This window comes from Choristoneura fumiferana, chromosome 24, assembly GCF_025370935.1.
Source record: "Choristoneura fumiferana chromosome 24, NRCan_CFum_1, whole genome shotgun sequence".
Classification (NCBI taxonomy): Eukaryota; Metazoa; Arthropoda; class Insecta; order Lepidoptera; family Tortricidae; genus Choristoneura; species Choristoneura fumiferana.
Genome location: NC_133495.1, coordinates 12756353 through 12780491, shown reverse-complemented (window position 1 = coordinate 12780491; position 24139 = coordinate 12756353). Strand labels below are relative to the sequence as shown.

The following is a 24139-nucleotide window of genomic DNA, read 5'->3' as shown; positions in this document are numbered from 1 at the left end:
ACTCAACGAGATATATATATTTTTTAAAACAGATTTACAATATTATTAAATGATATGTATACATCACAAGTATTCAACAACTTTATTTTTAACACAGTAGGTTCGCTATTTTGAAGGGATCGCTAATGCAGATCGGAATTATTTCCAAATATCCCTGTCCATGATATAATCATTAACTTTATAATACGCCTTTGATATTAATGTTTCTGACATAGATCGGAATTTTGTATCCGTTTCATTTTATAATTTTTTGGAATTTATTATAAAAACGTATGCAATTTCCCAGAAAAGACTTTTTGGTATTAGCCAGTCTGTAAGATGGAACTTTAAGCTTCCTGTGTTTCTAGTAGCCTTTGGCTTATCTACGTTAGTGGGAAAATCACTTATGTTCTTTCCTAACATACATGATTATTTCAAAAACATAAAGCGACGGCAGGGTTAGGATATCTGTTTCCTTAAAAAAAGATCTTAAAGATTCACGCGTCTTCAAATTATAATTGCTCTAATTGCTCTCTTTTGTTAAGATAATTGACTCATTTTGTGAATTTAACCCCATAACCCAATCAGTCTTAGCTATATATGAGTACCTACTAGGATGCAAGAGCTAAACATAATACGAAACGTTTTTTCGATCCATTTCAATTGGGTGCCTTCTTTGCGCAGCGGGCGATTAGCGGTGGCTGTGTCGCTCTCTCATTACCGCGGCCTAATTGCGGGCTCAAACGCGCCGCCGGCTTTCATCTTACCGCCGTCGTGGGCACAGCGAGCGGTGGCGGGAGCGGTAGCGGTGGAGGTAGCGAGATCGGTAACGGTAGCTGTAGGCGGTAGTTATGTCGCTCTCTTATTACTAGGGCCTAAGGCTTTAGTGTGGTGTTTCCCAAACATGTTCTGCCGTGGCCTGGTAATTTTCATCATTCATTTCACTGCCCCATCGTATCCCACTTTATACTTTTACAATTTACTTTTACTAATATTTACGACGCGTCGATCGATAGTAGATATTATTTTTAAAACAAGGCGAGATTGTTGTGACCCGGTATTTTATTTTGAAGGCCCGGTACCGCCCGGCCCGGCAAATGGGAAACCTGCCTTAGTGTCTAACGCACGGGTGATTGTGATAGTTGCGGGCTCAATATGACACCAGTTTTCATCTTATTACCATTCGAGCAGTAGCGGGTGCAGGAGTGGGAAAAGTAGGGTGGCTGTATTTCTGCGGCCTGATTGCTGAGTTTACGTTCACTATAATAGTATGCTAGCAGTAAAGGTTGCCGAAGAGTTTGATCTGAGTTTGTCAAGCTCTTAACTTCCTTTCATTTCATATCATAACGTAAATCAACATATCAAAACCATGTATGCGTCTAATAGTGATGTCACAATAATATTAAACTCAAAATAAAATAAAAAATATTTATGACAATCAGCCTACCCAAAATAAATATATCCGACACAATGTAAATTATTGTGGAAAGAAGTAAATTGAATTGAATTGAATATCCTCGACATTTCGACTTTGTCCCAACTGTGTCTAAATCACAGCCGTTAAAAGTTGCCACCCAGCTTTTTCTCTTAAAACATATTTAAAAAAAAACAGACTGGATGATCCATAGCACCTATGCATATCGGCATCTCACACTTTCAGTGAAAATTACATTTCTTTCCTGCTGTTATTATGTAGTTTTTGGCCTTTCAGTACCAATTTTCTCCGCTTTCCGCTGTTCCCAGCACGCTGCACCGACCCTTACTTTGATAACATGACGAAATTTCTCTCATTCCTGTATTCATTTGAATTTAAACCATACCCCTCATTCCTAGGGATCATAACCATTACGAATCTAACCCGTGTAGTAATTGTTTTTATTCATTTATTACCACCATAGAGCCAGAATGGGCCCATAATGGCGTTAGTTGAAGTTATCATCGTGTAGACTTGTACTAATTTTATTAGATTTTTTATTGAACGATCGGAAGCCCCTTGGGATTAAGAAATGTGAAGATGTTTTTGAGAAATTTAGTGTGTAGATAGAGGTATTTAATTAGAGATTTGATTTGGATGACTTTAAAGGATAGCATCGAAGCTGAAAGCTGAGCGGGGTAGGTAGAGCAAGAGGAGCGGTCGCGCGCCAGCAGGGCTACTACGAAACTCGAAGTTCGTGTCGTTCGGTCCCTCGACACTTATACTATTACGAGAGGGAGAGGGACCGCACGACACGAACTTCGAGTTTCGAGTTTCGTAGTAGCCCTGCAGGCTCTTTAGTGCAAAATTCGAACTGCGTGACTTACCATCTCGCTCACGCTTATATTTTTTAAAACGAGAGTGAGAGGGACGGTACGATACGAACTTCGATTTTCGAATTTTGTAGGAGCCCCTCAGATGGCAAGGGTACCATTTTCTAAAAGATTTTATGATGGCGCATTTTGAGAGGCGCGGAAGCGGGGTAGACAAATCTCGCTCTACCTTGATCAAGCGAACCGGCGCTGCTGAGCGGTTATACTAGTACCAATCTCATCTTGACCCTTTAAAGTCCTATTGCTGGGCTTGTGGACGGATATTTTTAACTATTGGTAACGTACGGACCAGTGCGAAGATATCGACACGACCAAAGTGACAAAAATATGCATACATACACGACCTTAATGTTAAGTGCATAAAGTCGTTTCTACATATTTTTGAAACTTTGGCCGTGTCAATCTTAGCACTTGACTGTACCTACTTACGTACGTACGTAATTTATGACCTTGACTGTAAAATAAATCAAAATTATCAAATACGAAACTAAATTCGCGTACTTACCTAGAAGATTTAAAAGTTTAGATTTAATTATCAGGCAATTTCTTCCAGTAGTTCATTTTATGAACTAGTCTTTAAAACTTACTGAAAATCAAGAAAAACAAACACGAGTATATACTGAGATAAGTATAGGTAGTGCCACCAGAGTTGTGGTCACGCGCACAAGAACATGTCGTGTAACGACAGCCAGGATTATGACATTTACTCAATCATTTCATTCATTCTCCTTTTGTGCAATCAGCTGTTGTGTTTATAGTAATCATTCACTTCAACTCCCGTAGCACTGCTTATATTATCTTAATCAGGCACAGTCGAGTTCATATACTTGTGAGCTAATTTGATCAAAAACATCTGAACACGCTCTATTATCAACGGCGTAGAAGCGAGTTCAGATATTTATGATCAAATTTTTGCTCACAAGTTTATGAACTCGACTGTACCCACGTATTTGTATAATTTTAAATCAAAATTATACTTATAGGTAAAGCGTGAATAATCTAATCTCAAGTGATCTAATCTCAAGTGGACACATAACTTTCGCGTTTATAACGCAAAGTAATGTATGGTACTCACACAGCTATTATGAAGGCAATTGCCTATGAAATAGTGAGCGGTTGTGTGTGACTACAGCGCCGGGGTACTATGCTAATGGGTGATGCTAAATTAGATGGTTTTAAACTGAACTGAGCTGTCATTGGAAGCTGCGGTACTGTAGTTAAAGGGTGTACTGTAAACCAGCACTGCGGCTTGGTGTTGCAACACGTGAGGGGCACTTTTTCCTTCACTATACTATGTTTTTTTCTTTCTTTTTTTACTCGTACTGAATCATGTACAAGGGTGGAACCTTTGTGCTACTAATGTTATGTTGACATCTCATACTTTTGCCAAGGAAATGGCAAAATTGATTATAAAAAGTTCCACACTGATACATGAATCAGTTTGTTCAATGTTCAAATCAGTTTTAATGTATTTTTAACTCCCGACGCAAAAAGATTTAGTTTGACGCTAATATATGTCTGTCTGTCTATCGCATCGTAGTTCTAAAAAAGATGGACTGAGTTCGAGAAAGCGAGTTTCATTGTTATTTAAATACACACCTAAACTCGGAAATGACAATATCGGTTTAACATTTTTTCTAATTGGGTGTTTATTCAGATGAATAGATACATATTTTTGCATTTTGACTATGCAGTGTACACACACACACACACACACACACAGTGCGCTCGTCGTCTCCACGCGGTATACCCTCACACTCGTCGCTCATTTCACAGACAGTTGACTTTATAATGGCTGTATAGAGTATTACTATGCCGCCTAATATATTTTAATGCTCGAAGTTATATTAAGATGTTCTACTCTTAATTATAAGACGGCATGATTAATACTCATTTCCGGTTTCTTTATTACATTATTAAATGGTTTTTGGTATCATTTTTTGCGGTTCGTTCAACAGCGTTTCGTAATGAAATTGATGATTTCTACTATAAAGTTACTTTATTAGGTACATATTTAAAAAAATTGTCTAAGTTTAGAGCATTTGAATTGAAGCCAAAAGGCAATTTTTCAGGTACCTACCTACAGGTCTTAATTATTATTATAGTATCGAGAATACAACTTTGATTTTTCACAAAAAAATTACAAAGTAATTACCTACAAACTTATTTTTTTGCTAACTTTATCTGTACGGAACCTAGGTATACTTACACCTACTTAATATGCGAACTCGACTTAGGTTACATTTGGCCGGTTTTTTTATTACCTGTTCAATCATCACTTTAATTTCGAACTATTAGACATACTTACGAGTACCTGTCAGACATTGCCGACTAAGACACTTTTAACCATGCTTGTATGATTGATACATCATTCATCTCTGCATCGTGGTGTAACCAATTAGTTTTTGTGAAAACCCATCCATTAAAACCTATTCCTAATGCAATTCACACCTCTTGGTGACTTCATACAAATTGAGTCGGCCATACAATAGCTCTACCTTGGATTATTACGTTGATACAACTTTAATAATTGTCAACTTGAAGCGTACTTGTCAGTCAGTTATCAATACACTGCGGGTATTCTCCCTTCATGTTCAATCCAAATCGACTTGAAGCATCGTTGCATACGATCCTTTAAAATCGTATCGGGATTTAACAAAGTGCCTTTAGTTATAAAAACTGATCAAAAGAGATTCCGAATCCTTTGTGCGCTCAAAACCCATAATGTGACATCTATCGATGACGAATGACTAGAATTACCAAGGTAATAAAATCTTTAACAAACTCTGCGTCAACTCATTCTAGTGGTTTACCTTTGGCGCAAAGACGAAGCATCATTTTAGGTGCTGTAAAAATAACTTTGTATGTGTTTAAAAAGGGTACAACCTAAATACGGAGGCGTTAAAAGGTGGTCCCCATTATAATAATATTTATTCGGTGCAACATCGGAGTCATCCTGATTGTACTTGACTAAAAGAGCGTATGTGCATGCCTTAGACGACGGATACGTCTTTTTGTCTAAAGCGGTATACATGTTGACTTAATGATAAAGACTTTTGGATCTAATTTTCATATTTCGCTGTGAAAATTAGCGAGTACCCTTAAAGGTAGGAAACGACCCTTAAATAATTTAAATTGTTAAACTGCTACCTAGATATTTTTTGCAATTGGCAATCAAGGCAATTTGAGTGTGTGTGTTTAAAATTTAGAACAGCGTAACGATTTACGTCCACTTGTCTTGTTTAACTACTATTTTCGGATACGTTTTTTTGTCTCATTTCTGGGTATAAAGATGCTATTAACCTCTCGTTCATTTATTGTACTTTGTGCCTTTAGCTTGGACTGTTTCAGTGTTCAGAGAGAGTTTACGTTATTGTCCATGACTGTAATGCAAGAGAGGTCAGAAATTAATATTACTGTCAAGTTTAGATCGAGTTCACACTTCTTCCTTTCTCATTATCTACTAAAAACATTCTTAAAAGGCAGCGAACCTTCAAGCTTTAATAATGACATAAGGCATATAGTGAAGCACCATGTCTCGGATCTATACCTATTATAGTTATAGTAACTGGACGCAATTCACTTGAAGAATTAGTTCGCTGAAGTGGCGTTGGGCTGGCCACGTCTGTCGCAGGACCGATGAACTGTGGAGCAGACGAGTCCTCGAATGGAGGCCACGGACGGGAAAACGTAGTGTAGGGCGTCCTGAGGTACGATGGACGGACGACCTTAAGAGGGTCGCTGGCGGCGGATGGATGCGAGGGGCTGAAGACAGAGTGTTGTGGCGCGCTGCTATAGGCTGATGAATGATGATAGTGGATGCAATTCACACTAGTAGGTAGTAGGTACTCAAAGTACGACATTAACTATCCTTGATCTTATTTATCATAATCGATAGATGTAAAAAAAGTGTAACGATCCCAAAATCATGTCTCTATTATGGCGACTCTATTAAGCCTAATGTGGATTGAGTTGTGTCCCATGAATGGCCAAAGCCGAGTATCGGTCACAGATAATTAAACAAGCCATATTGTGGCGTGCAGGGTGACCACGAAGTGGGATTTCATGGGACGAAGTCCATATTAAATAACATTTAGTTAGAGCCTGTTTTACATGATAAGTTTTATGTGACAATATCAGTGATGAACTCTGTTTGTTTTGTCCGAGTAAACAGAGACGGGATTACAAATATTTATCACATATTTTACATACACTACAATACAATACAATACATTTTTTTTAAAATAATCAAATAATAAATAAAACGACACATCACGGGACACTTGATACTAATTGACCTAGTTGTAGACATAGGTACTAAGCTAAACTATAACTAGGCATCGGTTAAAAAGATATGTACCTACATATTTAAATAGATACATATGTACTCAAATACCTATTTATCAATAAACAGGCCCTGAGGAAGATGATTTTTTTTTACAAATTTCAACGGAGAAACTTCACGAAATTTGGTACGAATGCACAGTTTGTACTAAAAATTAAACTATGTACTTATAAAAAACTTCTACGTTGTGTTTTTCTTGATTTTCGTTAACTTCATACCTATTACTTACCTAGTTACCAAAAACAGTAATACCTACTGCAACATCACGACAAAAAGTATATTTTTTAATCCTTCTGAATTGTGGTCACCACGCCGCATCCAACATCTGCGACAACAATACGAGTGATTATCGTCAGTGCGACATTGTCGCGTCACCCTCGCTGTCGCCTGTCGGCGCTGTCACCGATGTCGTCAGTACCTATCACTGTCGTCACTGTCCACAGTTCGATAATGAATGGTAGGTACCATTTCATTCTGGCGTTGTCATCATCATCCTCATATTGATGCCCGTATAGCCCAGTGCGTGGTTAGAGAAACTGACAACGAAGCTTGGAGCAGATATTTGTGTGAAAAATAACTATATTTGTTCTCAGGTCTCGGGTATTTATTATGTATTTATTTATGCTTATCCATTACCTACAGTGCTTTCATTGTAGCATGGTGCGGGTGACACTTGATGCACGTTTCGTTTTACTCAAAAAAAGTTGCTGCGGTCCAAACATATGGAAGTATATTTCAGTTGTAGCTGGAATATGAGTGGCGTAAAATATTTAAACATAAAGAACTATGTTACACGAAATAATTTAAGCTATCAGATTTTTATAATCAATTAATTAAATTCAAACCCCACACCTTTAATTGTAGAGTGACCATACACTAAATAAATAATTTATTACTTTTGTTTCTCAACATTAAAAAAAAAATGCGTTAATCTCACGAATACTTACTATTCCAAATTACCTACGTATTATATTGACTATCTATACTAGCGCTTCTTAACCTCGAGTCGCGACCCAAATTTGGGTCGCGGGCGGTATTGGGATGGGTCACAGGGATTCTCTGATAAAAGCCTCGCAAAAAATATATTTCAATTTTAGCGGTATTTTAGGACCGCAGGTTACAAATATATTTGCACTTTGGTTATCTATCCAAAAAGGTTAATAAGTTTAATAACCGCTGATCTATATACCTACGACTGACAAAGAAATAACCATGAAAATTACTGTGAAAAAATTCCACCCTGGCACAAGATTCAGCTTCCTCGACTGTGTATCTGCTATGGCTTCATGCTTTCAATATTTTGTACTTAGGGTCTCCTTCATAATCCATAACCATAATATAGTTTGTCCTAAACTCAAATGCCATAACACTTTTGCCATAATGATCTTATGTCCTAATAATCATAAGTCATAATATCACATATCCTAATACTCTAAATCCCTAATATGTGTTGTACTAATATAGTAAGACATAAAACTTCCGAGTAATCATATTAAAATCCATAATATTAAATGCCATAACAGAGCACTTGTTGGCAATAAGAGCGACTTGCGAGCCAGAAAAATAGATTAAGTTAGAACTGAGACCCCAACCAGTGACGAACCGGTACCAGAAAAGTAAGTTATGTTAGGTTAGAACTGCAACTCCTACAGAAACGAATTGCAGCCAGAAAAGTAGGTTAGGTTAGGTTGGGTTAGAACTGCGACCCCTACAGATACGAACCGCAGCCTCTAAAGTAGGTTAGGTTAGGTTAGAATTGCGACTCAATATCAGGACAAAAAATATTATGGCATTTACATTATGGCAAAAGATCATTACGACAAAAGATCATTACGACAAAAGTTGTTATGGATTTTGAAATTAAGACAAAAGATATTATGGATTCCAATATAGACCCTTGTACTTAATTAACTTAAGCACTGCTATCTTAAGGAAAAAGGCGATATCTAAAAAAAATACACATTTGAGTTATTTATTACCATTGCTTAAGACATTCTCCATCACATAGTATAAGTAACTGAAGTGTTTTTTTTTTAGATGCCTGGCAGACACCTTTTGCCTTAAGAGGGCAGCGTTTGTGGTAATCACACATACATAATGATCACTCGATCTATCGAGAGCTTTTTGAGACCACACGCGCGGCCAAATTGAGACGTGTCATAACGACCGCTCCCGGATATAATGGGGGTTCCCGAAGGCTAAGGTAATGAGACCCGGGACGGAGTATCGTTGCTGACGGTGTGTTGGGACCATAATATAAGGGTGCTTGTATAGTTCATCCGTTATTTTCACCAGATACACCGTCAACGGAAGCACATCGTTGTATACTTACTTACATTTATTTTTTTACCGGATGGATCATTTCTAAAAATATGCCTACATAATGTACTATGGCCTGCAAAAGTCGATGGACAATTCCAAAACAATCGTCTGACGCGAGAAACAGCGCCATCTATGTGTTTGAAGTGTATTAGCGGTATTTTACTTATTTACTAACTTAGTTAGTTTATTAATATCTCACTAGATGGCGCTGGCGCTGACTTAAAAAATATTTTATACTCATGTTAGAAATTTTATATTTCGCTGCCGTAGTAACTAAATTATGTCCCTGCCTGGGTGGGAACCGTGGGATGATACCGCGAATCGCGTAACGACATTTTCTGTCTCTTTCGTACTTATCGTAGAGAAGGAGAATATTATTATTCGCATTACTATCGTTTCTTGTTCAATTCTTTGGTGTGTGTGAAGTTCCCAATCCACACTGGGCCCGCGTGGGAACTACGGCCCAAGCCCTCTCATTCTGAGAGGAGGCCTGTGACCAGCAGTGGACGTGTATCTATAGGCTGGGAGGCTGATAATAATGAAATTCTTTATTTATGATGACCCATGTTGCGAATGAGTGTCAACTTAGTAATCTCCAAATCTAGCAGTAAATTTACAAAAACACAAACTCAATATTATCGCCTGGTGGGATTTGAACTTGTGACATACGAACGAGAACGAAGTTCATAACCACTTGACCATATTACTGTTATCATAAGCGATGAAAATCGGATCTATATCGGTCGTCTTAAAATTAATCGGTAAGTCATGCGTGTTTAACGAAATTAAAAGAGGGTAGACTGAAGATCTTCAAACTACCAGGCTAAGTTATTATTACAAAGATTTTGCTACTTGTTCAGCTGCTTGCAACATCGTTTGATCGTCTCTTTCAAGTTGAATCTGCTGATTATCGTAATTATTCTTTAAAATGAGTTCTCATCGCAATATTGAGATGGTTAAAAGTTGTGAAATTATTAATTTATATGAAGAAGGAAAAAATATGTCGAAATTTCTAGAGAAATGTTAATGTGAGTTTTTTTTTGGTTACGTTCATCCTACCAACTTCTTCATTAAATGATATCTACGTTATATTATTTTATGTTTATTTTATATTGTTACAGATAAAAACAGTTATATTGTGCAAGACTGGTTTAATCAACACAAAAATAATGTTAAAGTCGTTCCTTGGCCTGCCAGATCACCGGATTTAAATCCCATTGAAAAATTATGAGTTGTTATAACCATGTCCAACGTTGGGATAACAAAAATAAGCGAACTCCGGAAACGTTAGAAGCCCACTGTGTAAAAATAAGGGACAGTATTCGCGGCTCTAATATGTGTGAAAATCTAGTTGCATCGATGCGATTGTTTTTGCAAGCAGTTATCGACAATCATGGTGGTTACAACAGTTATTAAAATAAAATTGATAGTTACGTGTAGACCGGGTTATATACTCAAACAATTATGTTATAATAAAATATATAAGGTGCGGAATATTTTCAGGGTATGTAATTAATAACCTAATAATTAATTATACACATAAATTATTTAAGTATAATGTGGTAATATTTTTTGCTTCATACAAAAATACCATTCCGTTCAAAAAAATTCATCCTCGCATTAACATTAAATTAACTGTATTTTTTTTAATTTAATTTAATTGAAACCAATTAACGACGATGCAAATAATCGATCCTTAAAATATCCGCATCTGATTTCCTAGCACACTGTATTATATGAACCAAAATATTTATCTTTATTTGTGATCCTGTAGGTATCACTTTGTTATGAAAAGTAATTATTTGATTATTATGAACAAAACTTTTAATTATACCTTGATAGTTTTGTTTACTTATGTGAGATAAGTGTGAAAGTTCAATATATGACTGTTATCTTATTATAACTGTCAGTAACACACTACAGTGGATCTACGCCATCAATTATATGTAAATGTAAATGTTTAAAACTGGAAAACTTCAATTATTATAGTTTATAACGCGTACGAGTCTTATGATAACCCGGTCTCAGGTATAATTTACTTTCAAATACTATTTTTTTATTGTGGTTCAGCTTCAATCCTCTTTCCAGAATCGGAAATGAATACTTAAGCTAATACCTCAATAAAATGTTAAAATACAACTTTGATCAGGTGCTAATAAAATAACTGAAAACCTCACACGACATACAGAAAATATTTTTTCATTTTATTTTAAGTTAGTTGTTGAAACATCCCTAAAACATTTAATTGGCGTATGAATTCGTAATATTTAGACTGGACACAATAAAAAAAGGATATAAAAACTCAAACACTACCTGATTTAAAACATAGTGTAATCGATTCTACTCTGGATTCTGCGCAAACTACTTTCTGGTTTTCAGTTATTTAATTAATATATAGTATATAATAACTGCGTCAATATTTAATGAATAGAAATATTGTTTTAGGAATAAAAATTTTATGTTTTAAACTTCAAAACGTGTATTATTTCTGTTGCAACGTTATTCTTTTTTCAGTTTTTTTTTTATTTCCATATCAGTTATCTACAAAATTAAAATAGAAACTTATAAATAAAAAATAAGAACAAAACAATTCTGATATGTAGGATACGAACTTATGACCATTTACGAGTTTATCTAAGCAGCCGACCAACTCAGCTATCGGCACATTGCTGTTACGGGATAAAATATCGATCATATCATAATAACTGTTTAACAGCGCCATCTAGTTCATTTCTTGTGAACACCTAACCAAATCGTCAACTCTCGTGTTCAAACGATTATAGAACGTAAGGTGTCCATCCACTTATGCAGGCCATTGTACATACATAACAAAACTTTTTTTTTCCATATCGAAAATACAAACAGAGACTGAATGCACAGAAAAACCAGAAAAAGAGACCAGAGCGCTGGGAATCGAACCCAGGTCCTCAGCATTTCGCGCTGCGTGCTATACCCCTACACTACCACTGGACAGGAGTACAGACACGAATTTCTCCTATGCACACATATCTCAGGTTGCTTTTTTACTACTCTACTTAAGCAGCAGCACAAGCGAAAACCTTACTTTACTAGTTGGATGACAATACACGTAAAACAAGCTTGTACTTGTGCTGAACTAAAAACAATTACTTTACTCACTTCGGCAAAGTACCTCACGCCTGATTCAGTAAATTAAATACATGTGCTTGATATTTTGTGGGAAAACACCAGTCAGTAGGAAAGGCGGGAAAGCGTAGTGTAGGGCGTCTTGAGGCACGGTGAACGGACGACCTTGAGAAGGTCGCTGGCGGCGGATGGGTGCGAGGGGCTGAAGACAGTGTTGTGGCGCGCCACGGAAGAGGCCTATGTCCAGCAGTGGACTGCTGTAGGCTGATGATGATGATGATGATGATCAGCCAGGTGTTAAAAGTTATATAACGTTACAACGGTACGTGTCTACCAGTGGCGAAGCGTCTATAGAACCCTATTCCCATCGGCTTGCCCAATATTTACAAAATAGGACTACAGGACATACATGACTTATGAATATGAAAATTCTTATGATTATTGAACTTTTGCTTCAGCTTTACCACGATAACATCTGGCGCTATGCCACTGGTGTCTACTGCAGCCACCTCAACGCGTCTACCGTCAAGGTGGCCTAATGACACCGTCCTGTAATTCGGCGGTGGTTTGCTTCCGCTAGCAATTTGTGCTAGTTCTCCACCTAATGGGGAGGTGTGGGACTTAATCCAAATACGGGACAAAAAGTGTTTGTTGAACTATGAGTTTTTTGATTAAGGTTTGTTGTCAGAGAGCAGATTAAATTTCTACTTTAATAAGTGTTAGAAATAAAAAAAAATGCTTGCATATTTCCCATTAGGAACGAATTTTGGGTATAGGTATAAGTACTTAAGTAAGTATTAATATTCATGCGAGGTAAGGATAAAGTCTCCAAATCTCAACCGCTGCCGCTGGGTTTAGTAGAGTCATGAAATTTTGCACAATTGTTTTTAGTGTAACTTCACTGAAGACCACAATATATTTTTAAGAATGCCCGTGGGACTTTAGTAACATCTTGGAGTTTCAATTAAACTGCTGGATCTTTGCCTTACGCAAGCGAAGCCGATAAATGCGAAAGTTTGTGAGTGAGTATATTTGTTACTTCTTCACGCTGAATCATGCTGAAACGGCTGGACGAATTTGGATGAAATTTCGCAAAAAGTTAGTTTATAACCTGAATAAAACATAGGATACTTTATATCCCAATATTCTTACGGATAGGGATAACATCTTGAAATTTCAACCGCTGGGCAAGTCGTGAAATTTGGTATGTATGTATCTTGAAGTCTGGAATAACACATAGGCTACTTTTTATCCCGATATTTCTACGGGATAGGGATAAAATCTACCTCAATGAAGACCACGATAATATTTTTTGAAAATGCCCTTGGGACTTTAGTAAAATCTCGGAATTTCAATTCAACTGCTGGATCTATGCCTTACGCACGCGAAGCCGCGGGTACACAACACACTAATAGTTAATAAATAATGATACGTACACACAGACGGAATTTCTAAGCGGATACATTCCTACATTACAGCTAAATCCACCACAATTAAATTCGAGCAATCCTAATAATTAGTCAACAATGAAATCTGTTCGAGATTAGCGGAAACAGATCATAATTACTTCGAGTACACATACCAGAGTAATTATTACTCTTAGCCGTATAATTGAGGCTGGAGGAAGTGTTGTTTCCTTTTTCTGTGCGTGTAAAATGTGTATTTGCATGAGGGGATAAAGTACTGTTCTGTCATCATCATCATCATCATCGTCATCATCATATCAACCCTAAGACGTTCACTGTTGGTGATCATCATCATCCCAGCCTATATACGTCCCACTGCAGGGCACAGGCCTCCCCTCAGAATGAGAGGGCTTGGGCAGTAGTTCTCACGCGGGCCCAGTGCGGATTGGGAACTTCACACACACACCATTGAATTGCTTCACAGTTTTGTGCAGGTTTCTTCACGATGTTTTCCTTCACCGTAAAGCTCGTAGTAAATTTCAAGTGTAATACCGCACATGAATATCGAAAAACTCAGAGGTGCGAGCCGGGGTTTGAATCCACGATCCTCTGCTTGAGAGGCCATAGGTCAAACCATTCGGCCACCACGGCTTCCTCCTCCGACCTCCAGGCCTCAGACCTCAGACCTCCAGTGGCTGTGCTTGTAAGCGGCCTGCATCCACCGTAAACCCACGGCTTTAACCAGGTCATCCGTCTATCTCGTTGATGGACGCTCACGCTGCGCTTGCTGACTTTTGTACGTACTGTTAAGTAGGTACTTTGTCTTTAGAAGCTGGATTTCTATTTGTAAGACGTTATGCTTCGAGACGAAAGAAAGAGTAGAGAAAAGAAAGATAAAAGCGTGGTAGCCTATACCAGTGATTAGATGGATGGCATTTCGCGATCGCGGTTTCAAACCTGAGCTTGCACCTCTGAGTTTTTCGAGTTACGTGCTAGGTTGCTACATAGTTACTTAGGTACACTTTTTTTTCGACGATGATCCTGTTAGCTTTAGACGCTTTTACAGGCTACCGGAGAGGAGGGGCGAGCTGCCAGATGACCGCTCAGCATTAGTCACTTTTTAAATTTACCATTGACTTCAGTGAAGGAAAACATTATAAGGAGCCCGTGTAAGGATGAATCTGCGAAATTAAGATTGGTTTTTCATCTGCTGTAAGTTTCCAAATCAAGGTAATACCTTTCGGCGTTGTGGGATGAATAAAGGCCGGAAAATGTAGTTAATATAGGTTAGTTAGGTAGGCGTTTGTTTTAGTTTTTTATTAGTTTTTTCGTGCATCTATATTTCAGGGTAAAACGGAATTCCTATTACTAAGACTTGGCTGTCCGTCCGTCCGTCCATCCGTCCGTCAGTCGTCAGGCTGTATCTCATGAACCGGTGATAGTTAGTCGGTTCAAATGTTCACAGATTATAAAAAACAGAATAAAATAAATATTTAAGGTGGGCTCCCATACAACAAACGTGATTTTTTTGCCGTTTTTTGCTAATGTCTAATAATTGTTGTATAGATGGTACGGAACCCTTTGTGCGCGAGTCCGACTTGTACTTGGTCGGTTTTTTGTTTAATGTGTTTTAATTTTAGGATAGTTTCATGTAAATAGATATAATTTATGAGTACCTACCTGATGTTATAGCCGAAGACATCCCTATCTTAAATATCCAAAACCATCGGCAAAGTAATGGTTGCTAATAACACAGTGTACCGGAAATCGAGGTGATTGGCCAATCATGGTGGAAAGTCAATATGGCGCCGGTTCCGGTGGATGACACGGGACATTAAGTTGCTAAAATTGCTAAATGGGTGTCAGTCAGTACTATGTTTATATATGTATGTACCTACTACATAATTCGTTTTCACGCTTGATTGTTGTTTTTTAATGGAAAAGTTAATATATAATTATTTTTGATACTTACTGGGTTCTGATAAACACAAATCGAATAAAAAAATGGCATAGTATTTTTTCAGTTATTTCAAATCTTTTTATTTCGGAATAAAAAGACATTCTAAAAACCAAAGAAGGTTAATGATATACCTATGTAGGTTAGGCAGTTAAAAATAAATTAGATCTATGAACAAATGAGATAAAAAGAAAATTTTGAATCGTTATGTAGAGTCCGTTTAAAAATTTAAAAAAAAGTTTGCTTTTTTTAATTGGATTTTTATTTTTCGTTCCTTTGCATTCGTGATGCATAAGCTTTACAAAGGATATACAAAAATAAATAACTTCTTGACACTTACAATACAACAATACAATACAATACAAAGACTCTTTATTGTACACCAGACATAGTAAGCGATACAGAAAACAGATACACAGAGAAAATTACAAGGTAAGCAATAGGCGGCCTTATCGCTTAAGAGCGATCTCTTCCAGGCAACCTTTTTTACAGAAAGAAGGAAGGACTAGTTTACAACACTTAGGTACCTATCTAAGTACAAATAAATATATTATTAAGTATACACTAGGTGTATATGTACCCACTTAGAGTCAATCTTTGATATTATTAAACATTTTTAAACACAGCAACACTCGTTGTTTCAGAAAACACTCGTTGAATACCTACTAGGATTTAATGTTTTTTTTATGTACAGTCAAAGCCACAAATATATGTGTAAGTATGTACATTACCTTGACGACAAAAATATCTATACACCTATAAGAGCGATGTAAACAAATAGAAGATTGTACAACAAGAGCATAAAATGACCCAATTTACCCGAGATGTTCAAATAGCCACCCGAGGCGGTACGGCGAAGGTGGGTAGACACGTCGAGGGGTAAATGGGTTTAATGTGCGAGTTTTACACTGATTTTCACTTCGATGGCGAGGAAATGAAATAGCAACAATGGAAACAATTTTTCACTTACTATGTGCCTTTTACTGTTCACGCATAATAATAATTATAATTGTATTTTTTTTGTTTTTTTGATCGATATTGATTGATTTGATTGATTATTAGTTTTATATAAATTAAAATTATTAAAAAATATATGTAGAAACTTCTTTGTTTGTGGCTTTTTACAGCGAATTACCTTGGTCTTAGACGAAGATTTTATTTTATGCACTAGAGCATAAAAAAATATTTTATGTCGCCTAGATCTAGCAAAAACACGAACTTTACGAGCATGAGAAGGAAAAATTATATTTGCCGCAATGGCTGTATGTAAATATTTATGCCCCCGTTGTACGAGAACAACAAACAAAAACGAAAATGATAAAAAAAAACAATTGTCTACCGGCAACCTAAAGGCAAATATAACTCCCCATCGACACCAACGAGTTTTCCGCTCCATAGATCACCCCGGAAGCGGAAACCGAATAAACAAGAGGACAAAATGGCTGCCTACTCGATGTAAAACATTTTTTAACCCCGTAAAAGGAGGGGTACGTTTGTACAGTTGAATTCATAAACGTGAGCAAAAATTTGATCAAAAATATCTGAACACGACTCTTTTGTTGACGGCGTAGAAGCGTGTTCAGATATTTTTAATCAAATTTTTCCTCACAAGTTTATGAGCTCGACTGTAGCCTTTGTTCTAACTTGTTTCGAGCTGTTAAATTGAATAAAATTTCAATATTACCATAGCACTATTTTAAGTATAAATGCAAAATGTGGGGATCTTTTTGTGTGAATATTCGTAGATATCAAGGTAGAACTTATTGAAGAGTCACAATATTATCGAAAAATATTGAAGCGTATATCGTCCTTATAAATTAGTTATTATGATCTTATTGGGAACTATGACCCAAGCCCTCTTGTTCTGAGAGGAGGCCTGTGCCCAGCAGTGAGACGTATATATGCTGGGATGAATGAATGATGAAAGAAAGAAAGAAGAAAGAAAATACATTCATTCGGAAAAGTGACAAAGAAACTTGAACGATGACATAAATAACACAGACAAGGAAAGCAGTTACCATTCACGGAACGGACCCACCTCAGCATAATGCCGGCTCAGGAGCTAGCGCTGGTCTTTCGGTGGGACCGTATGATCTTATTAGTAACTACGTTCGGTTTCGTAACTTACCTACCTATCTATATCCACTTTTTCATAGGTAAGTACTAATGAGGGCTACCGTTTTTCGCTCACCAGTTGGCGCCACTGTAGACAAAGGTCCTGCTTGAAGTACAGTCGTTAGTTTTTTATTACGGGCGTGAAAACAAAAATTACATTTAAATCATATTAAGGATTGTTTTTCCTTCGCTCAATTCAAATAATGTATCAAACAATTTAAATTTAATAAACAATTTAGAATGTAAGAAAATCGCAGTGCCCTAACAGGGCATCATGTACCTACTCGCATGTTTACTTTAAGGTCTGCAATAATTGTACAAATGAACATGATCGCAATAAATCAATATGAATATGAATATGAATATTTTATACCTTAAAAGCGTACCATAAAAATATCGAGCATGCCACAGTGTTGCGTAGTCCCATTTTGTTCGGAAAAAAGAGAAGACAACGGTTTTAAAAAAAAGAGAAAACTGTCTCAAAACACAGCCCCGTAACTCATATTTGCCATAATTCATTTCAGATACCTATTGCAAAATATTTACAAAACTATTCTAATTTTGAACAATAGCCTACCGTGAAAATGATATTGTAACGGATAACTCACGTCTTAAATCCGAGTCGAGCCGCGTAACTAGGTAGGTACTCCTATGAAGGAGGGCTACGAAACATGTCAAGCTAAACTCGATTTAAGATGTGAGTTATCCGTTGCAATAGCATTTAATATTATTCTAATTATAAATAAACCCATGTAGCTCACCCAAAAACAGTGAGAGACATTTCGGAGACCTCTCGCACTAACGCCTCTAGCGGCGAATTCATACGCGATAGCCCTCATTGCATAGAAAATTGGATAGCTACTATGTTAGGTCATCGACTGTACCTACCTCACCAATGAAAAATGGAATAGCGGGCTGGCATGCTTTAAAAATATTTGAAACCTAATATTTTTTTCAGGGTTCCAGGATATATATCGATGGATATAATATCATGATATATATCTGATATATATCCGATATATATCAAACGATTTTATGATGTATATCAATACAAAAATGGTTTAAAAATTTAATATTATTACCTAAGTAATTTTTGGCCCTTGTTACTGTATTTCTGCTTCCCAAATGTAGATGGCGTTGGAGTAGGTAGAGTAAGTAGGTAAAGTTACCATACTTACTTACCTAAATTACTTTAATGTTTTAGCAGCTTAGTAAGGGTGTCGACAAGGCATCCGTAACTCGGCTAAAGTTATGGGTAACCATAGGCAGCGGTGATTCCTTTCCATCAGGTGAGACACGTGTTCGTTTGCCCCCTATCATGTAAAAAAACCGTACCTCACACTCAACGATCAAAGACATCCTACCTCTACCAATAGCTTCTTAAATTTAAAAATAAATAAAACACAGTTTATAATGAACTCCCTGGACATAATAATATTATTAAAACTAATTTAGAGAATTAACATAACAACAAAATAAAAGTAAGCTGTCGAGCAAATTTGTTGCAACATACTAAGTAAATAGGTAGGTACAGTCGAGTTCATAAACTTGTGAGCAAAAATTTGATCAACAATATCAGAACATGACTCTATTGTTAACGGCGTAAAAGCGTGTTTAGATGTATGTACTGAGCAGCAAAAAAACTGGCCCTCAAATGTATGTAGTAATAGGTAATTTTGTATGAAGAATGGGCCAAATTTTGCGCCGCTGAATATATTTTGATAAAATTTTTGGTCACAAGATTATGAACTCGACTGTACCTACCACGTTGCATTGTTGTATTTTTGCTCTAGTTTATACTTTCAATATTGTTAAAATACATTGAGGTGGCTGTGATCAAACGTTAAAATGTGCCAACAATCTAAAGGTATAAAATATAAACAATATACTTAGGTACCTATTGCGTCATTAAGCCACTAGAGCGGTAACGAGTGCAAATCGAGAAAGCTTAAAATGTTATACAGCGTAGTTCACTTCGCAAATTGTCAATTAACATTTTAAACCAGAAATATAATTGTATAAACAATCTAAAACTAAAACCCACTATTTATAAATATAAATGTCACACCTACTTTCCTTCTTTACAAGTACCTATCTATTAACAATTAGCTAATTATCCTCACTTAGATTATCTTTTATTAAAACACTTAATAGGTGGTACCTACCTAGATATTGTTACCACCCCGTGCGGGTGTGCAATTATTTATTTAATGGCAGAGGCTAGATATTAACTGGAGTAGGGAATTAATTGCTAACTAATAAACGTTAATTATAATTAAACTGTATCTACAGTTGTGATTGTAGAAGAAATTGTAGTCCGATTCTGTTTTTGAAAGGTTTACATATCGACGAACAATGTTGAAAATAACTGTTTTTTTTATTATCTTAATTGCTGCCTACCTATAATAATGATAAATTAAAGATAATTTATATCTACATAATAGAGGCACCTAAGCCTAAGTAGGTATCTCTAACCACTCTTTTTTATTAGGAATTAATAAACTATTATAAATAAGGTCAACAATATTGACCTTTACATACCTAAGCACAAATTAATGTTTTTTAAAATTGAATATTAATTAGCTACATGTAACCCATAACAATATGAAATTAACGATTATGAAGCTCTTATTGTTGTCTGAAATAGTTCTTTATCTATTATCTTTATTATGAATTAAATTATGGGTGAAAATCAAAATAATTAGGTATATGTAGATAGAAACCGTAACCAAAATTGCTTTGTTACTGAAATTGTAACAAAACTGAGAAAATTGTAGGTAAATTGAAATTTTTTATAAGGTTTGATTTCGTTACCATTTTCTCACTTAGGTAGGTAGGTACCTTTTGATTTTCACCAAAACCTTTTTGATCAAAACACCAACTCAAATATAAAAAGCAATAAGTACTTAATTTGTTGTTAAACAAAACCTTAATGACAACAAAACATTACAAAAAGCCAATTCGAATTATTTTCCTTCCTAACTCTATAATCCATACTAATATTATAAATGCGAAAGTAACTCTGTCTGTCTGTCTGTCTGTCTGTCTGTCTGTTACGCTTTCACGCAAAAACCGCTGAACCGATTTGGATGAAATTTGGTACAGAGATAGAATAGACCATGGGAAAGAACATAGGCTATCTTTTATCGCGAAAAAAAGGCTTTAAGGGGTTGAAATAGGGGGTGAAAGTTTATATGGAGGAAGTTCGTCGCTGTTGGAAATAAAACCATGAAACTTGGCATTTAGGCACTTAATAAGAAATAAGTCGGTATGTGTTTTAGCTTTTTTGAAAATTCGACCTGTGAGGGGATGAAATAGGGGATGAAAGCTCATATGGAAGGTCGTCATTATCGAAGATAAATCGATGTTTCTTTATGAAACTTGGTATTTGGGCACGTGATAAGAGATAAATAATTGTTCGAGCGTTTTTTAAATTCTTCTTCTTCTTAAAACCGGTTAAAATCGACTCGAACTCGCGCGTCAAGGGTTCCGTGCATAGGTATTTATGAATATCAAGTGTTAGCAGAGCCAAGCTCATAAGCAAAATGTACGCAATGTGGGGTCATTTTACATGGCTTATTAACATATACAGTCAGACATGAAAAATTATGATTTTCAGATTTTTCTTACTTATTTTGCTATAAAGGGAATAAAATTTGCTATAAGAGCTTCCTTTATACAAAATTTCAAGTTTCTAGGACAGCCGAAAGTACCCTATAACTTTTTTTAAGTTTAGGGTTTTAATTTCAACTCGATAAATACTCCGCACGTTTACGGGATAAAGGGTCTTGACAGACAGACGGACGGACGGACAGCAAAGTCATCCTATAAGAGTTCAATTTTTTTCCTTTTGAGGTACGGAACCCTAAAAAACATTTGTTCCGGCTCTTTTCAAATTTCGACATTTTTCATACCTACTTGAAAATATGGGGATGAAAGTTCGTAAGGAATTCCAAACAAATTTACTATAAGTATAGAAATATGTGTAGCAATGCTTAGTAAGAATGCCGTCTTAATTATAATCCTACCCTCCTAACTTACAATACAGGACGTAAGATGTCAAGAGCTCACTATGAAGAATTAGTCCTTTTGTGTTGGTAGGGTAGAATACTTATATTTTACCAAAGAATGGAAGAACAAAAAAAAATAGTTTAGATATGTATTAAAATAGGTTATTTTCAGTAAACCGTAGAAGTTTCTATGTGCTATTATTGGCAGATTAGGTACCCTAAATAAATTAAATACTTTCCAAAGATACTATTCCACGCGGACGAAGTCGCGGGCAAAAGCTAGTGACGATATAAAGTGCCATTACTTTAATTACAACCGACACTTACCCATATAAAGCTAGCAGGTATCTACTATACCGGCGCCAAACAACCATGCCAGTAAACAATAAATGAAGAAAAGTGGCAATTTCTCCCGTGACAAACGTCGCCTTATCGACGCTAAATAATGGAACGCGTACTTAGACGCGTCTTCATCCCGGTAATTAACGATCTCCCCCCGGACAGAATTAATCACGGAGAATCTCGCCCCCCAATCCCGGATTAAAAAGTTTTATTGGAGAACCCAGTGTGACAGCCCGCGGCGGCTAACAGCGGATCGTTAACCAATCAGAGCGGAGGCGCTTTTAAATGGGCCCGCGCTATTGGCCGGTGTTAATCAGGCCACGCCTTACCCTACCGGCGGGCGCAGGGCTGTCACAGCCACGTCAGTTGGCCGAGGCGCGTCGACCCGTTAGCCGTATCTCGCGTCGTGATACTCTGTTTATCCGGTGTCTTTCGTGTGATGGTGTGAGATGGAGAGGAGTCGATGTCCGGGCACAGTTGTTCCGAGGACGATATCAGCGTGGGGCGCCATCACCGGCGCGTCGCGGTCGCGTCGCGTCGCCTCACGACTACTTCAGGCCGCTGAAGAGGCTGAAGATGTCGGAGCCGGCGGAGGAGAGGCGCGGGGAGGGGTGAAGAGTTCGGTATCATGGACATTTTGTCGCATAGTCCGAGGACGCCGGCGAGGATTGTGCGGCCTTGGGACGGTGCGGCAGCGGGTTGGAGCGTTTGCAGCGGTTGCAGCGGTTGGGGGCGGCCTTGTTGGATTGAGAGCGCTGGAGGCTGGCTGCTCTAGGGCTCCTCAGCCCCGGGAGCGACGGAGTGTGACTCTGTCTCTGAGCGCTCGTCCTCGGCCTCCGACTGTTGCTCCGAGCCCCGGCGCGCGTCGCATGCGACGAATGCGCCGCACACGCCGCTGGATGCGCTGTTCCATATGACCAGCAAGACTTTTGAAGCCAACAATACTGACAATGGAGGTAAGTGTCTTTATTACTGTGAAGTTTATTTGGTCACAAGGTCTAATAAGATTGTTAAAGGGTTGTGTCACAGAATAGATAATAACCTAGTGGTTAAGTAGATTACATTACATTGCAACTCGTCTATTGATATGCACTCACCTAGTACTTCATAATAAAATAAATAGGTAGGTAGGTAGAAATCGTTGGTGCAGTAATCTATTCATTTATTTTTTACAAGATTGAAAGCTTTTAGCAATTTGTATTAGGTACTACAATGTTATTAGGTATAAAATTTAATAAAGCAGAGGAAAAAATTAAATTATACAATTTACATAGGCAATAATAGTTAATCATTTTCCCAAAAACAAAAAAAAATATGTAACTAGGTAGTGACTTATTTAACTACAAATGATCCTTTTGCAATAAACTAAATTGAATAATGAAACCCTTTTATCGCCTGACGGGCGGGATTTGTACCGAGAGTTTCCGTTTTTAACCGACTTTATTAGGACAGTCAATGAGCATAGGCTCATTTGGTTATTTAACCAATCACAAGCATGACATAAATGTCAAAGTTGTCAAACGGACCCTCCGATAACAGAAATCCTCATTAGTAAGTAGATAAATAAAATAAAAGCTAGTATAAACTTATCCATTAATAAAAATCAAATAAATAATTTAACACTGCAACAGCCCATTACAATGTAGATATGACCGTAACTTTCATAACATTTTTTTATGAACAACACGTAACATGCAATAACATAATAGAGTTCAGATTTTATGACAAAGCTTGTTGTGGATATCTCTAATGTTCGACTGACGAAACCTGTGCTGTGGATGTGTTTTACAGTGATCCACAAATAAGATCTAACTGAGCTACAAATATTTATTACAATTGCCGTCAACCGTTTGTTAAAAAAACTAAATACAAGATATCTCAAGTGGTCTCAATCAGGCAATCATGACCAGCAGTGGACTGTCCAGAAATAAACGCAGCATGTCAACGTACAAATAAAATGCATTGGCTAGTGAATGCGATCCGTATTAATTGGACTAATTAGTTGCCATTCGCAATTAATTGAGCGAAATAGATCTATTGCTAATGCTATGTTAAAAGATAAAATAGTAGCTGTAGCGGCTAAAGTTTATATAACCTGATTTCGAGAAGAAGTAAAAAAAGATAGGGAATTTTTAATTTTGGCAGTAATGTGGTAAGGAAATCCACACTAATTCTGCTTTCTTTGAAAAATAGATAAACTAAAAAAAACACCCATTCGGTTTTTTACTCTATTTTAAACGAAACAAACTCC

At 36.8% G+C, this 24139-nt stretch overlaps 1 protein-coding gene and 1 pseudogene across 4 annotated transcripts in view; one reads left to right on the top strand and one right to left on the bottom strand.

The window, feature by feature from the left end:
- The window catches only part of Neto (Neuropilin and tolloid-like), a 341810-nt gene that overhangs the window by 270745 nt on the left and 46926 nt on the right, over positions 1-24139 (bottom strand). The window lies entirely within an intron of this gene.
- Positions 1-24139, top strand: part of LOC141441970 (uncharacterized) — a 25638-nt pseudogene that overhangs the window by 331 nt on the left and 1168 nt on the right.